The sequence below is a fragment of the Manacus candei genome, unplaced genomic scaffold (genome assembly GCF_025592945.1).
Source record: "Manacus candei isolate 608988 ecotype Guabito, Panama unplaced genomic scaffold, ASM2559294v1 h1tg000092l, whole genome shotgun sequence".
NCBI lineage: Eukaryota > Metazoa > Chordata > Aves > Passeriformes > Pipridae > Manacus > Manacus candei.
The window spans coordinates 2822023-2839253 of record NW_026138140.1 but is presented as its reverse complement, the minus strand read 5'-3'; positions in this window follow the sequence as shown (position 1 = coordinate 2839253).

Sequence of the window (17231 nt, the reverse complement as noted above, 5' to 3'; positions counted from 1 at the left end):
TCCAACACTAGCAACTCAGTTGGCAAAAAGGAACCTACAAAACAACCAACCTACTGTCGCATGACAAGAACTTTCTTACCTTATATAGTCAGGCACGAGTGGGACTATGTTTTATAGCACTGGTCAATATCTAAATGCCTTAACATCTAAATTGTGTTTTCTTTATCCTAAGTTTTAAATGGGCACAGTTCTGATATAGTTAGCTGTCAGAAAAGAGCTAACAGGATGCTGTTCTTTATTTTGTCAAGAAGCGACCTAACTGCCAGAATATTTCATAGAGAAAAATATTTGAGGTAAAGTTTTCATCTCTTCTCCATGCTCTAATTATACTGTGCACATCTTATATAGAAGTTCAAGCCTTTTTTTTTACATAACCAGCTCCTGGGGCTGAGAAAAATTCAGGTTCTTTGAGCCTGGACTCAGTCTTGGTGGTTTGCAGCTATACTGGAGATATCAGGAGCAATTAATTGTGGTTTTATATTGTGCCAAATTTTTTGAATATTCATTTAAATAGGTCATATCCTTTTCATGAACAAATAGAAAATTGATACAACCACTGACCTATTTTTTGCTCCACTCCCCATCTTAACCTAACCAGGTTTATGAAAGTAATGGAAAAGAAACAAATGCACAAAAAACCTGAAAACCTTTTATAGGTGTTCTTGTTTCAAATATAAATTAACGTAATAATTAACAATACAACTACTGTTCAAATACTTAATACCACCTGCACATATAATTTATTGCAGCACACCTACAACAAATTAGGTAATGATGCCAAAATAGTTGTGATTTATTCTGTTCTTAGTCAGAATGGTTTTCTAGTGAACACTTCATCAAACTACTCAAAGAAAGAGGGACAGTTTTCAAAATTTGAATTACATTATCATCACATGCAGCATGAAAGGAAATTGTGGGTGCCTGAAGTGTAGCTCTTTTTTAGAGTACCATTTATACCAGCTACAGCTGAATAAAACCCCAGTAAAAAAATCTGTTTTTCCAGAGAGACAAGTGCAAGTTTTCTTTTCCTCTAAACTGAACTCCTTCTCAGCCTGACCTATTCTTTCTTTTCTTTGTTGAAATATATTAGTCAGAATGGCAATTGGTAGCCACAGGGGTAAACCCTCAGCAACCAAGTAGTTTCTTGGGTTAGATAGCACATCTTCCTTCATGAGTGCAAAAATCCAAACCTCTCTCTCCTCTACCCAGCCCTGAGAACTTGTCACTCCCCATAGTAAGAGTTCATTTGCTGTTCCCTGAAGCAGGACACTCTACTAAGATGCTGAGTGCAGGAATTCATCCAGCAGTAACAAATTCACAACTGTACTTAATGCTGTACTTCTAAATATCATGTTCTGCAAATCTAGCAATAACTTTTCATTGCTTCCATCTAATGATGTGTTTTCTTTGATTTAATTCTGAGGTTTTTTCGTTGTGGTGTCATGCCATGATAACTGCTTATTTCCCTATATAAAATGCAAAACCACTGACAAATCCAGATGTCAGGTTATTCTTGATATATCAGAGTAAATATTGGTTTCCATGGCACCAGTACGTGCTGGGAGCTCTCTCTTGTTTTATATACTCCAGGGATTTTATACATCATCTTCAGTGTCAAGAGAAGATTGCTACTAATACTTGACTGCCATAAGAAAAATGCAGTGATAACCAGTGGCAATCAAAGTCTTAAAATAAACCATGATCTTGGGTTATTTTTAATTGAAATAACTTTGAAAGTCACTGTTTGTGTAACCTCTCTGTTTTAATTAAACTAACATTCAAAAACTCTTATTAAGGAATGGAGGAATGGAGAAAAAGATATAGTCCCTCCTGAGGAGACTGGAAAGATTATTTTTCTTTTAAATGCTTGTTAAGTGACATCAACACAGTGCAGAGTGTACTTTCAGAACTCTTCTGGGAATATTGACATCCCACCAGCTGCAAACAATGTCATGATTTTAACCTTGAGCTGAATACTAAAAGTTGTAAGCCTCAACATGTTAAGGAGTTAGAAAAGGGCTTCACAAATAATTATTAATTCACTTGTATTAATTTACTAGCTTATTTCTAACTATATTCCTTTATCAGATAAAATTCAATACATCACTACAGACAGTATTCCATCACAGAATCAGATATTTGTGTACTGGAGTTATTGCAGCAAACTAAACATCTGAGCTTATAACTTTTGTGTTTGTCATTCATAAAAGTTTTTCTTTCTTTTCCAGCACTTTTATGCTTCAGTTAATTCTTTCACGTTTTGTCAGTAAAATGAAAATTCATGTTTACAGTTAATTAGACACAGTCAATCAACGGTGTCACAACAGAAACAGATTTACCTTGGATCCAGGTAGTACTGTAACAAGCATAGCATTTGAATTCTTCACTTGAATTTTCGTCATAAATCCAGTATACTGTAAAGATGAAAGATGGGCACAAAATTAATATTTTATGCGGGATTAAAGGAAATTACACAGTTTCATCTCTGTATGAATACCATAAAGATACATCAAAAGCTACCAAATTCAGCTAAGGTATAATTCTAATTCCTAGCAGAAGAAAAACTCTCCCTCAAGAAAGTAACTTAATTATCCTGTCTGCTTCAGTCACCCCTGACACAACACATCAACTAGAAGACTTCGAATTAGGCAGAGAAACAGTCAAAAATAATTAGAAAAAAGCGGGTTGCAAAAAACCCAGCATTCCACTTCTTTTAAGTGAAGGAATAGAGAACTGTTTTTCCCCGTATTTATAGTGTTCAGTACATTATATTTATGTATTATATTACAGACCAGGATTGTTTTTAACTCAGAAACCGATCTATATCAGCAAAATTTTGTGAAAGATCCATTCTGAATATTCAGTTCTGACCACTTCAGTGCAAACTCTTGGAATTTTGAGGATCCCAAATACAAATACTGAAGTACATCACTCATCCTCAGTGAGAGGAGAGGTGTTTATCCATTTGGCAAAAAAATTTTCTTCTTATAAGTGTATACTCATCGCCAAAACGCATCATACTTATATTTTTTCTTATTAGCATTAAGTAACAACCTCACGCTTGTTGTGACATTTCAAATATTTACACCTGGAATACTGCTTTGAACTGAAAAAATCTTGCACTCAAATTTTACCTTAGACTACATTTATATAAAAAAATATAGATAAATGAGTATTGATACATACACACAAACACATCATCATAGAAGCTGAAAAGTAGGCTATCGAAGCAAAAAAACTCCCACCACCAAAACCCATAGAAAATCATTTCTTTAATGCTTTACCAACATAACAGGCTTTCTTTCATTAATTATTCCAACTTTCCTTTGGTGGTTTTTCGGTTTTGTTTTGAGCAAATATGCAACAGTGGTTTAAACTCTGCAGAGAATGAGCAGAAAGAAGTTCTGTGTGGCTCTTCGACAGGTAGAAACAGAGGTTGAATAGGTAATAACTATATATCATTCTGCAAATCAAAGAAACATACTTCAAAAAATTGTTATTTTTTTCTTCATTGTTTACTTCTATAAAGAAAGGGCTTATTTCTGAAATACAGAAGTTATTTCTATGTTTAGAGCATATATCCAAATGGACTTCTGCACAGAAAAAGACCAGATTTTTTTTTTCCTTTTAAAGCCCTTTCTAAATTAAAAAAACATTACAGTATTCATAGAAATAAGGAAAAAAAAAAAAGAAACAAAAAAACTTTTGTACTTATTTTAATGAAATATTATTTAATAATTGCAATACTGCTGTAACACGCTAATTGTTTTCAGCCATGTTATATAAGATTCACAGGCACATTCATTTTTATTTGCTTTATGTTTTGTCAACAACCTTCACTTCTTTGGACTTGTGTACTAGTCCTGTTATTTACTACCTAACATATCTGTGTATTAGCTAATCAAATAAAATTATCAAATTCTGATCCTTAATAAGATATTGGACAGCTTTTAAGTGGTATATACTCTATGCTCGATTCCATACAACTTGCTTGGTCTCCTTGTGCAAAACAATTCTCTTTGGTTTACAATGACTCTTCTTCCTTCTGATGGAAGCAACAGGCTACACAACAGCTTGATATTTCCCTATTTCATCTTTGACTAAAAAAGATGCTATAAATTAATTTTGGCTTAACATGAAAGTAACATCTTTTAGAATTTCTCACCTAAAAGGAATAGGAGTTAACAGAGTTATTTGCAGAATTTTAATTTAAAATGAGCAGCAGGGTAAAAAAAATCTTCAAATGACAGCAGAGAGAAATGTGAAATAACACACTCACAGAGAAGAGGACAGGACAATTAACTTGCAAAAGGAGACCCAAGTTCATGTTTGTCTGCTTACTTGCTTCACAACAGAAATTGAGGTCTGCCACTTTGCTGCTGAGTGCTAATAGGCTATAAGGTATTCTGCATGAGCTCTGTATTGCAAGAAGTGTTTTATTACTAAGTAAGTATGAAAAAGATCTCAGGTTTTCACCTCTAACACAGGTGTCCTGAAAGAAGGGCCACAAAGCAATTTTCTCTGTCTTAATGAATATTCATTCAAGTGAAACAGTTTCTGCAGGAAAGACAGAAAAACACAATAATATTCTGTGTACACAAATAAATAAGATAGTGTTATGGAAGGGTAAAAATCTTGGCTCTATTTTCTTTTCTGATGAAACAGAGGGAAGAATTGAAATTACCTCTCCCAAGTTCTGTCTTTTGGAACTGCTAAATAGAATAATTTAAAAATCAACAGAGAGCAGATTTTTCTAAACAGACGGGGACCACGGAGTTTTCTCTACTTTGACAACAATATTTCCTGGTTCTTACAAGATTTGAGTCTCTAGCTGAGAGTATCTCTGGAATTCCTTGAACAACTTCTACAGTTTCTGTGTCTGCAACAAGATCTATCTGAGAGAGGGCTTCACTAGTACAGTCCTTATCCTTTTATTCCTCTTTCTGTTGTCCTTGTCTTCTGATCTGTTCAAAATGATTCCTCTTTTTTTGTTGTTGTTGCTGTTGGGTTTTTTTTTGGTGGAACGAGTCCCTTTTGCCATATAAACTGAAGTCAAAACCAATGCCCCAGTCAGGCATCCCATTATTATAATTATTATAAGTAGGAGCAATATTTCCCAGGATCACAGAATACTCTGCATTGGAAGGCACCCACAAGGATCATCGAGTCCAGCTCTTAAGTGAATGGCCCATACAGGGATTGAACCCATCACCTTGGCGTTATTAGCTCCAGGCTCTAACCAACTGAGCTAGATGCAGGATCATTTATGTGAACTTCCCTCACAAAACCCCAGTGAACTCCACGAAATGTTAAAGAAACTTCCCTGTGTGACCTGTGTGACTGGAGCCACTCTGGTAGTGACACTCGCACCACCTGAGCCGGGACCAAGGCCCCTTTGCAGCTACACCCCCACTCTCACACAGATGAGGTTTCCTCTCCGGCTCCATCCCAGGTTTCCCATGGCAGTCTCAGATGTCCAGATCCTTCAAACAGTTTAATATTAGTGCAATAACTAAATAACAAAATAACAGCTCAAGCAGGTCCCTCTACAGACAGACTCCAAACAAAGGAACCCCTGGGTCTTTATACCCCTTTATACTCTCAGGTCAAAGGTTGGACTCATTGATCCAAGGTCTTTTCCAGCCTAGTTGATTCTGTGGTTCTGTGATTCTGTCCCTCACTTGGCTGGGCCATGGGTTCGAGGGGCCCTTTGTTGCCCAAAGGTTGGGCAGTTTGTGGCCTCTTGGCTGATATTCCCCCCCAGAGCTCCCCCTGCAGCTCCCACGGCAGCTCCACACTGAGCTCCTGCACGGAGTGAATTCCTCAACACAAACATCATCTCAGCTCTCAGACAAGTAGAAAATGCTATCAAGCAGGTTACCTTCAGGATATTTATAACCTCACAGATACTGTTTCTTTCACTATGGCTTATGGAAAAGCATGCAAAAGTGTGTCCAAAGAGAATTCAAAACAACTAGCCTCAGCGGATCAAAAAGAATTTTAATACAGGTTGCTATATAAGTTTCTTTAAATTTAGAGGTGCTCACTGGGAAAAAAAAATGAAGGGGAAAAAGAAAAGTAACAATTTCTACTTTGGGAATTATTTCCAGTGTACATAAAAATATTTCTGGAAAGAAGTTACATGTGGCTTTGTTTATCCTAGCATACATGGTTATTTGAAACATGTTTCTTTATAGCACCATATGAGAGTGATTTTGGTGCTAACTAATGTGGACTTTTGAAATCAAGTTTGAATTAAAACCTTAAACTTAACAGCAGTAAGAAAGGCCATAGATTTAGGGAGGAAAAAAAAACAACTGAAAAGGAATTAATAATAATTTTTCAGCCTGAAAAAAAAATTACATAATTTAAACTCAATTATTTAGTTAAATATAGAACTGAGTAAGAATTCAATATTGTAGGATCATAACATACATGGCATCATGCTTGAGAAGACTAAAACAAAATTCAGCTCTTGAGACACAGGGTTTACATAGATTAACAAGTGTGAAGGGGTGTTGCTCAAAAGGAAGTTCACTGAAACTACCAATATTTCTTCACAGATCTCCACTAATATTTTTGTCCCTTACTAGAAACAAAACATAAACAAACAAGTATTGAAAATAATGCTCTGTCCGTGGAAAAAAAAAAAGGATTGACACACAGGAGCCTTTTCAGACATAGGAAATGTGACCTCTGGCCATCAGCATCTTTCTGACATTTCTACAAGTCTCAAACTTATCTGCCAGGAAAACTCTAGGGGGAAAAATATAGTTCAGTGTCCACATACTTTGTCAGTTGCCCTTTTTCTTGAGAAAACAAGTAACTGTCAACCTGTGTCAACTGTAATGCTAATTCTTGCAGTCTGGATATCAACCCTGGAGTGGGAACATTTCAATTAAGCATCCAGCAACCCTTTAACATTAACAGATTCCTAACAAGGTCACATCTTTTCTCATTTCACACAGCAAAGAATGATTCACTTAGCTTAGTCTATAACATTTAGGAAGAAAAATACAATTAGGAAACAGCATCACCACAAAAATTAAATGAAATACAGATAATTGAGAGTCACCACTGTCTATATTACTCTGATTTGCTCAAGATTCTTTATGTAATTTTTTTTTTTTTAGTTTTTCTTATAAGCAAACACATTGGAAGGTATACATTACAACTAGATGACAAGCAAAATCTGAATTGTAATACCTGCTTTTAGATATAAAATGTACCACAGCTATAGGCAAAGTGTGCAATGGGAAGAGATAGGAAGTAGAAATTAACTGCATTTGGACTTGGATAAAAGCTACATGGCTATACATTGGTTTAGAAATAGTAGAATGGTGAGCATCTCCATATGCATTGATTATTTATAGAGTATTTAAAACTTGATTGAATGAGTTAAAAAAAAACAAACAACTTTTGAGAGAAAGTATTTGAGAGAAAGGAGAAAGATTTTGAAGAAAGTCATGTAGGCTGTGAAAAAACAAGCTGTATTTTTAAGGCATAAAACAGACAAAAGCAATTATATGTTAAGTATGCATTATAGTCACTTTCCCAATAAAGTTTATAACCACTGCATTCCTATTTCAGTAAGCTAAGAGTCAAAACTCTTCCCCTCCAAAATGCAGAGAGAATTCATCCAGATAATAACTCGACAGGTAACCTGGAGAATAGTTATTAAAGATGTATGATTATTTTTCATGCACATTTGTGGAGAAAGATCATTATTCAGATAGGGGAAATAAAAGTTATGTACTTGAATTGATCCTTGCTGTCTATGGTCTACTGGTTTTGAAGACTCTCCATTATAGATGTGGAAGCCATATGGACATGTTCTCAAATTGACTGCTGATATAAGTGGGCACAACTCCACTTTTATTTAATGGAATCATGCCAAGTTATTCCAACACTGATTCTGGCCTCTTGTATCTCAGTTGGAAGCATACAATTTTGTATGCCAATGGCAAGTCTCCAATTTTATTTCCTTCAGAGATAAAACTGGGAATTGTCTATTAAATAAACTACATCTACTTTTCTATTTGTGAATTGACTGAAAATAAGCTGAAAATTTCCATGGATAAATTATTGATCCAAAATGCAGCTGTCCAAATGCAGCAAAAAAAAAAGGCCAAGTAGTGTTTCAAGGGATGAAAGTCTTTAGTGGAAATTTTAATTTATTTGCTTAGAAGAGAAGTAGGCCTTGGAAAAAAATGCATAAACATTCTTCTATAAGGAATATAAAAATATCTTTATGGGTTTAGCAGGCTGTCCAAGGTTTTGAACTTTACATTTAAAGTGGTTAACTCACCAGTTAGTAGATGCTCCTTGGCTCCATTAGTAAATAATGGCAGTAACTGAAAAAAGACTGGCCAACCATCTGAAACAAACACAAAATCTAAGGTATCTTTTCTTTTTTTTCAGGATGTAAATAATGTCAACAATAAAGAGTTTGGTGCAGGCTAATGGATTCAGAAATATTGTTACAATATTGAGTCTTGGGCACTACACGCTGTAACTGCAAAATAAATCTCACATTTTGCTGAAAAGCTACATTAAAAGTCTGTCCTCTTGGAGTCTGACATACTCTAAAACACTGAATAAGACTTACTTGGAAACATCACATTCTGCATGAATTCAATGTGAAGCATAAGCTCTTTCCAGGAACTTGCAAAGATCCTGGAAACAGACTAATATTTATTCAAAATATTTAGGCCTTCAGTCAAATTTTGCAGAAGCAATTGAGTTTCAAATTAAAAAAGAAGAAAATTTAAAAAAAAATCAGAAAGTTTTACAACTGAAGGTTTCACAGATGTCTGGAGATGTTTCAATATTTCGTACAGTACTTGTTAGCTTGTTGTGAATTGTTTACATTGTAACCCTAGAGAATTTAGATTCTGACAACCTGATTAAAACTGGCGACAGACTCCGATAGACTAATTAAGTCTGGCACAAATGTCATCTGCAGAACATAAGTAAACATATTTTGTCTAACAAGCTGAAAATAATGAAATGATACAACAGAATTCCGTAACGAAATCACATCATCCACACCCCTTTCCTGCCCTCTCTTTTCCCCTTCTTTTAACTTTTCCATTCCTCACCCCCAGTTCATTTCTAATGAAATTTCTGCATCTCATGTTGTAACCTGCTGTTGTAACAATGCAAGGTTTTGAGACCTCCATCTGCTTTACACTTGACTACATTCATATTTTATTCTATATTAACACAATTGTATATCATTCTCAGTATCAGATTCAAACAGTATCAGAGCCTTGAGTGATAATGGCAGTGATGGTGGAAGGGTGGTCATAAACCTCACAAGTTAGAAAACTGGGGAAGGAAATCCCAACCAAACAATGTACCGGTGAACCAATTCCTGCAAGTGATGTGGAATTAAATAAGTACAGCAAATTTTCCATCACCAGGTAAAATAGTTGATATTGAACTGTTAGGCACTTAAATTCCCAAGGTGGGCAACGAACCAGGGAGAAAGTAAAATTTATAAATAAATAGTTTGGATATAGTGGTGGAAAAAAAAATACCATAACAGAGCAAACTAAGAACTCTTCCTTCAGTGAATAATATGATAATTTTTCATTTTTTTCACATCATTTTCACTAAAATAAACAGGAACCTTTTTCTGAACAATGAGATTTGAACATGGGACTTCTCATTATGGCTCTTAAATACATTGCCCAGAGAAGCTGTGGATGCTCCCTCTGCAGAATTGTTGAAAGTCAGGTTGGATGGGGGTTTGGGGCAACCTGAGCTACTGAATAATATCCCAGCCCATGGCAGGGGGTGTGAACTTGATGATCTTTAAAAGTCACTTTTTACCCAAACCACTCTGTGCTTCTATAATCATGATATCATCCATCCAATCTCTGCAGCATGTTTGAACAAATGATCTTTTATGTCAGAGAGTTTCTCTTCCAATGACATTTCACATTGGAGAAGCCATTTGAACATTTTTTATACAAGAAAGATATGAGAATTAAAAATCAGGGTAGGACTGACCTAATGTCAAAAGACCCTAACTGTAATGAAATTACCTGGTAAAAAGAAGTCAGATGAGAACTATCCAGATGGTGAAATGTGTTATTAGAAAGAGAAGCAGAAATAATCACTTGAAAATTATACCGCTTTCAGTATGGTTCTCAGCTATGGAGTCTTATACTCCCTCCTGTATGATGAATTGGAAAGGAAAAAAACCCTACAAACTCAATTTTCTGAGACTTCAGTATCATCAAATTAGAAAATCACTTTTGCCCTCACACAGAGATGAATATATAGCATCATTAAGGCACTTGCATTTGAAATGATCAATGACATTTGCTTTAAGCAACTTTCTAAAAGAAAAATTGCTTAGACTTCAAATTTTTTATTAATGAGGACTATAAGCAGAATTTTGTCTTTCCCTTCCCCATGATTTCTGGCAATGTACATTTTTACATTTGAATTTTATAGGTAACACAGAAACCAGTTTTTTACAAATGTTGTGAAACCTTGGTGAGTAGGTGAAACCTATTTCACCTTTGACAGGTGCTTTCTAAGTGAGCAACCTGTTGGGCCAGGATTTTTTTGAGGGAAAAATCACATGATGGTTTGGGTTTGAAGGGTCCTTAAAATCATCTAGTTCCAAACCCCCCATCATGGTCAAGGATACCCAACATCCACAACTTCCCTGGGCAATCTGTGCCAGTGCTTCACCACCCTCACAGTAAAGATTTTTTTCCTGATGTTTAATCAAAACCTCCTCTCTTTTAGTTTGAAGCTATTCTCACTTGTCCTGTCACTACAGACTCTTATAAAAAGTCCCCGTTTATCTTTCTCGTAGGTTGCAATTATGTCACCCCAAAGCTGAACTGCCTAAGCCTTCTCTTCCAGGCTGAACAAATTAAATTCTCTCATCCTTTCCTTGTAGGAGAGGCATTCCATCCCTCTAATGATCTCGGTGGCTGCCTCTGGACTCACTTCAGCTGGCCCATGACCTTCATGTGCCGGGGACCCAAGAGTTGGATGAAGTACTGAAGGTGGGTGTAGAGGACCAAACAAAAACATGTTCCGTCTCAAACATGCTGAGTATTGCTACAGGAAAGGTGATCACAGAAGAGGGTCCCATGGAAGTGGGAAAACACTCTTCTGAGCCACTTCCTGCTCTGCCTTAATAGTTGTGGTCAGTCTTTCCCCCCCAGCTCCCTTCCTGGAGATGGGCTGGTTGTGCATGCATGAACAAAATGCATGAAAAGTCTCATTTACATAAGAGACCTGCACCAGATTAACTATAAAAGGGATCAGATTGGGTCCCCTCCCTCTTTTTTTTCCTCTGGGTCTCTTTCTTCTCTCTTTTTCTCCTCTCTTTCACTTTTTTTGTCTCACAACCCCAGCTCCAGACTGTCCCTGTGGCTGAACCAATGTAAGATCTCAGGACTCTGGGATGCATCCCATCAGGTCCCATAGACTTATGTTCATTCAGGTTCCTCAGGTGGTTACTAACCTGATCTTTACTGATATTGGGACGGACTTTGCTCCCCCATCCCCCATACTGCTGTCCATCCTACTGTCCACTCAAAAACTGTGGGAAGAGAGGTTGCCTCTAGAAGCAGCTAGACAGACAACACCAGCCACCTGGATGATAAAAGAGGAAGAAGAAAATCCTAAAGGAAAAATATTGTGAACCTGAGCTAGCCAGAGCTAAGATTAGTGTGTGTGAAAAGAATCCCAAGGTCAAACTGGAAAGCTGCTTAAGGCATGATTGCTCTTTGTGGCTGAAGGCAGTCACATGGGTGTGTGTGGTATGCGTGGGGAGAAGAACATCTGGCCTGGCTGGATAGCTCGGACCCAGAGTCTGTATATAGATATGGGGTAATAAAGTTACAGGAGAGTTCTACCTGGACAAGGTCTGTCTCTGTGTGGATTCATTCACTGCAGTTGCTGTCGAAGACTGAGGCAAAATATTGTCGAGTACCTCGGCCTTCTCCTCATCCATTGCAACCAGTTTTCCAGCACCATTTATCATGAGCGACACAATTTTTCAGGTTAACACATTATTAACAGATTAACCATACCTGTTATTCTTTGCATTCCTCGACAGGTGTGGTTCCAGCTTTGTGCTGACCTTCTTCACCCCACCCTACACAACCGTACTTCATCTCTGGGTGTTTGGGGCTCCTCCAAACCTCACCGAGCTTCCACCTGCTGCATTTCTCTCAGGGATAGAAGGGTGTGACTCCACCAGTCTGTTTCTGTCTCACACTCCCTGATACTCCTCAGCCTTTCCACATCCTCTTTAACCTCTGCCACCAGACTGAGAAGATCATCCACCCGGTCTTATTGCATGCAGGTGTCATTCCTGCTGTCCTCTAGTACTAAGGGCTGGTTGAAATACTCCCTGCCACCAGAAACCTCTACAGCTGCATATCTGGGTCCCCTACTCCTGCTAGCAACAGCTTTTGATTGTGTGGATACCATTGCTGGGTCTGTTCTAGTTGGGCAGGCAAAACCTGCTATTCTTTTAATTAAGATTTTCTTGCCTTTGAGATTAGTAACATGATGGAGAAATGCAATTAGGAAGCCATGAAGACTTGTAAAATAATTTGAATATAGGGGTACTCTAGATAGGTGGTTGTTTAAAAAGAAGCTACTAAATATCAAAGCTGTGTTTTTAATGATCTTAAGCATCCTCTGCACATACACCCAGAAATCTCGATGAAGACATTGTGCCCATTATGCAACATCTACAGCACGTACCGTTTTTACTAAAACCTAAGCAGAGTTTTCTCTGAAAGGAACAATCAGACACTAAAATATTTTGACTCAAATTTTAATATATACAACTGTGTACATGATTTTCTTCCCCTATTATAATGTAGAGAATTAACTGTTTTATTTATTGCATTTGTAGCACAAATCTCTCCTGTTAATTTCTGCTTCATTCTATAGCTTGCTGTTTTCTAACTGCTTTTTATTGTCTGTCTTTTTTTTTGGCTAATAAACTGGTTTTTAAGAAGCTGAAACTAGATGTGGCAAAATTAAGCTTAACATTACAAAGCCAGACAATTCCAGTATCATAGACAATATAGGCATTAACATATTTGCTCTCATTTACAGTCCCTAAGGATGCAAGGAGTGGTATTAAACAGATACAGTCTCCCTGTATATATTTCAGAGGGAAACTTTTAATTTAATACACAATAAAAACATATAGTAAGAGGGAAACTAGAAATGTTCATTCCTTTTCAGGTACTCTGAAAATCTTACAGGAGAATTGCATTATAATAATTCTAATGGCATATACAGACTTGGTCCATTTACTGTGCTAATTTACTCCAGCTTCATAAATACAATGTCTTCCATTTAATCTGGTGAAAGCAAAACAACTTCAATCCTGTGTTAGGTTCTAAATGTCTTCTCCTGTCTTTTCTATTCTCATTTCATTCACTCTGCAAAAAAACATTTGTTCCTGTTTTTTCTATCCCATTCTTCTTATCTTTCTCTTTTTCACCTGTTAATCTTTGTTTCCAGATGTACATAGCACAAATATTCTGGTATACACATAGTTGTTCATTCGTGCAGTGATCAGGATATAAAAGTATCTTAAGTTAGCTAAGTAGTGAATAGAGACATGGCTAGACTGATCAACATAGTGCAAAATGGAAATGAAATGTAAAGGAGGTTTGACTCCACCAGTCTTATTTAGAAGAAGGACAGTTTTCGACAGTTTTCTACAGATGCCAATTCCAGTAACTTTGTAAGATATGAGATTGAAAATGTGATGTTTCACTCAGTTTACTAATGCAGCTCACAGCATCATGAGATATACTTTTCTACGATCATCAGTGGTATTTCAACATTACTGAGAAATGTTGTTGAGTGTTCAGGAAAACTCTTTGCAATGAGAAAAGCCATGCTGTGGCTGGATAATATTTGTATGCTGTACCTTGAAAAGGTGGGTTGGGTCAGCCCAATAGACACAAGCCTGAAAGACAACACTATTGTAAAGAACACATGGATGAGCTTCTTTTGCATACATCCTGCTCTTCCCTGTTTTTCAGGTTCGTCACTGACATGGAACCAGCAGGGGAGAATATATGGAAAACATGCTGAAAACTAATACATATATAATTGGAACACTATTTAAAATAATAAATAGAATCTCTATACTAATGAAATCATAGACTACTACAACAGAAAGGCAAAACTGGGGCTATGAACCAAAGAAGCATCTGCATCAGGTATTGTAAGGCTGTTGTCCCCCAAAGCTGCCAGCTATTCTAAAATGGACTTGACCCTTTAATATATATCATTGAAACCACATAGTACTCAGCATATATCTGCTAATTTAAGGGTTATTTCTGCAGCATCCATCATAAGCTTGTTTTTAACTGAGAGTGTAGAGTATATTAGTGGGGTTTTATTGATGTTTTAGGAGTATTGAGGTTGCATGGGAACCATCTTTATTGATTCTGACTGAGACATCATCGGAAGTGTAGGAGTCAGTGACCTACAGAATGTTTACCCTGAGTAGGTGCAAGTATGCATTGTGCTGCACAGATCCTTTGGCCACAGGACCACGTCAACAAGGTCCTTGCAGCAGAGGAGCAGGTGGGCAGCTCCCCCTGGGTATGGGCCACTACACCACCTGCCTGGCCTGGCCTTCAAATAAAAGTGCAGCAAGAAGTTCTCAGGAGAACATCCTTAAGGAGTAGGGTTACTTTCTTGCAGGGAAATTATATATTAGTTCAAAGGACCAAAATGGGGCTGCTTCTCTCCACAGGCAGGATCTGCTCTGATCTGCACAATGTACCATGGGAAAGCCCATCCCAGCTCTGTCTGAAGCTACATGAACAGAAGGTGCCCAGCATCTGAAGGGACATAAGGTTCACTCACTGTCTACAATCCTCTTCTTATTCTGTCTTATCAAATCATTTATCTTATTGAGTATTTTGGTTTGGGGCCTCTTCTATTGATATCCAGAAAGAATCCTGCAGCATCTCTCTCCCCCCACACCAGTACAGAGAACTGTCTAACAAGTCAACCTACAAATAAATAAGAAAAATAAATAAATGACATCATAAAGGCTAACAGAATTGTTCTTGGCTGCCTTAAACACTAAACTACACAAATCAGCTCTAGTGGTTATGAAAAAAAAACCAAAACTGGTCATGGTGAATCCCAAGCTTTACCTTCTGACTTTTGCAGAGCAGGTTGTATCCACCCCCAAAAGTAAGACAATTCATGTGGTACAATAACCATAAAATACATGAAGGTTTTTCAGGAACATTGGAGGTTAGCAAGCATCAGGTTTTATTCTTAATGGAATATTTTTTTATAAAGATCACAGTTTCTACAGAAACTAATGACAGAATTTAGTCAGGATGTCAGGAATGAAGACCACATGGTTATTGTGAGAAATAACATTTAACCTTTCTCTTGTGGCTGATGGAGGCCAATGCAGTATTTTATTATCAACATTGGCAGGTGATTTATTACCACTGTTTCTACTCCAGTAAAACCACATTAGGCTGTGCTTGATGTATCATTTGTTATCTTCAAACTCCCTATACACTTTCTGCATGCATAATCTCTTTTTTCTAACACACTTCAACAGAAAATGGTAAATATTTAAGTCATGATTCCAGATTCATCAAAAGCTTAGGGACTGAAATACAGTAGCTAAATGGATTGTGCCAGACAATACTTGATGCCAACATAAAGCTTAAGTGTTGCAAAGAGTGATGTAATACACCTGCAACAGCAGCCAGGCATAATAGTGCATTATGGCAGATTCAGGAGTGACAGAAAGTAAATCATTAAGAGACTTCAAAGGAGAACAGAACTTTATAGAATCACATTAGCTACCTCAATGCCATTTGCTTGTGTAAAAGTAGACTTTACATCAAGAAACCTATGAAATAACTTTTCAGATACAACTCTAATGAAATTTGTGCCTCGATTCCTTGGAACACAGAGAGATTAATGGGAAAATATCCATTAACCGCAATAGGACCACATATTTCTGTGGTATTTAATAAAGGGTGTTACTCCAGTATTAATGAAAACAGGAAGTTTTACAGCTAACTTTTCTGTTCTCTTTTGGTGATTACCTTAATACTCAATCAAAATAATTCCTATTTTTTTAATAAAATGAAAAACAATTACAGGAGGATATCAGGAACAGAGCTGCTGGTTGCTAGATATACACCTTTTTTGACACTCAGCATTTTGTCTATTAGGTAAAAAAAGGATAAACAAGAATTCTGGCAATTTTTGCGTCACTATTTCCACTTGATTTGACTTCCACCAAATTTCATAATTACATTTCCCTGCCTTTCTTAGATGAGGACACATGACAAAGTTATTAATCAGTACAAGGAGAAGGGTATAGAAGACTTGCTTTACTGGTTTAATTTTGCTACAAGACCTTTGCTTTTAGCAGCTTAATGTAACATACATGGTAAATAATGGGGTTTGTCTGATTAGATGTGAGGGGGTTTTATGAAGTTTTGTCTTTTACACACCTGAATTGTAAATGCATTGAGCACGCTTGACTGTAGTGAAAGCTCAGATCAGAATACAACACTGACACCCATAGCCACTTAGGAAATTAAATGGATATGAGTAATGATAAAATATGCAGATTTATCTGAACAGCTACTTGTGGCATCTGAATAGATCTTGGACTGAAAATTCAGTCACGTGGCCCTTACAAGTATTGCACTGGGTATCACAACATTTCAAAGGTGACTGCCACTATAATGTCTCATTTTCTTAGGAGGAAGTTCAAGTCAAAACAAGGAAATAAAAAACTTCTACATCTTTTAATCAAAGAATTTTCTTATCTTGTCTAAATTTTGTTGTTGGATATACAATGGAAAAGGTCAGGCTCTTGAAAAGAAAATGTAGCAAGTTGTATCACAATTCAGATCTTGCAGGGCTTTCTCATTTCTCAAGATGTTCAGAATGAATTCTTTTCCACATCTGTTGGAAGAACTGTATCCATGCAAATCATCACTAGAGAATCCAAATATTAAAAGTAAATCCATAAAGTTATGCAAGGGGGCATAAAATTACCCTGTAACTGAAAAGGATTTATTATACATAAAAGTGTTACAAGTTATATCTTGCATCTGTTGCTCCGAGGAGTAGTACCATGCAAAAGGTTGAGACCCAGGTGTAGACTACAGAAGAACCTTTTAATTTGAGGGACACAACCCCTACAGGAAATATGG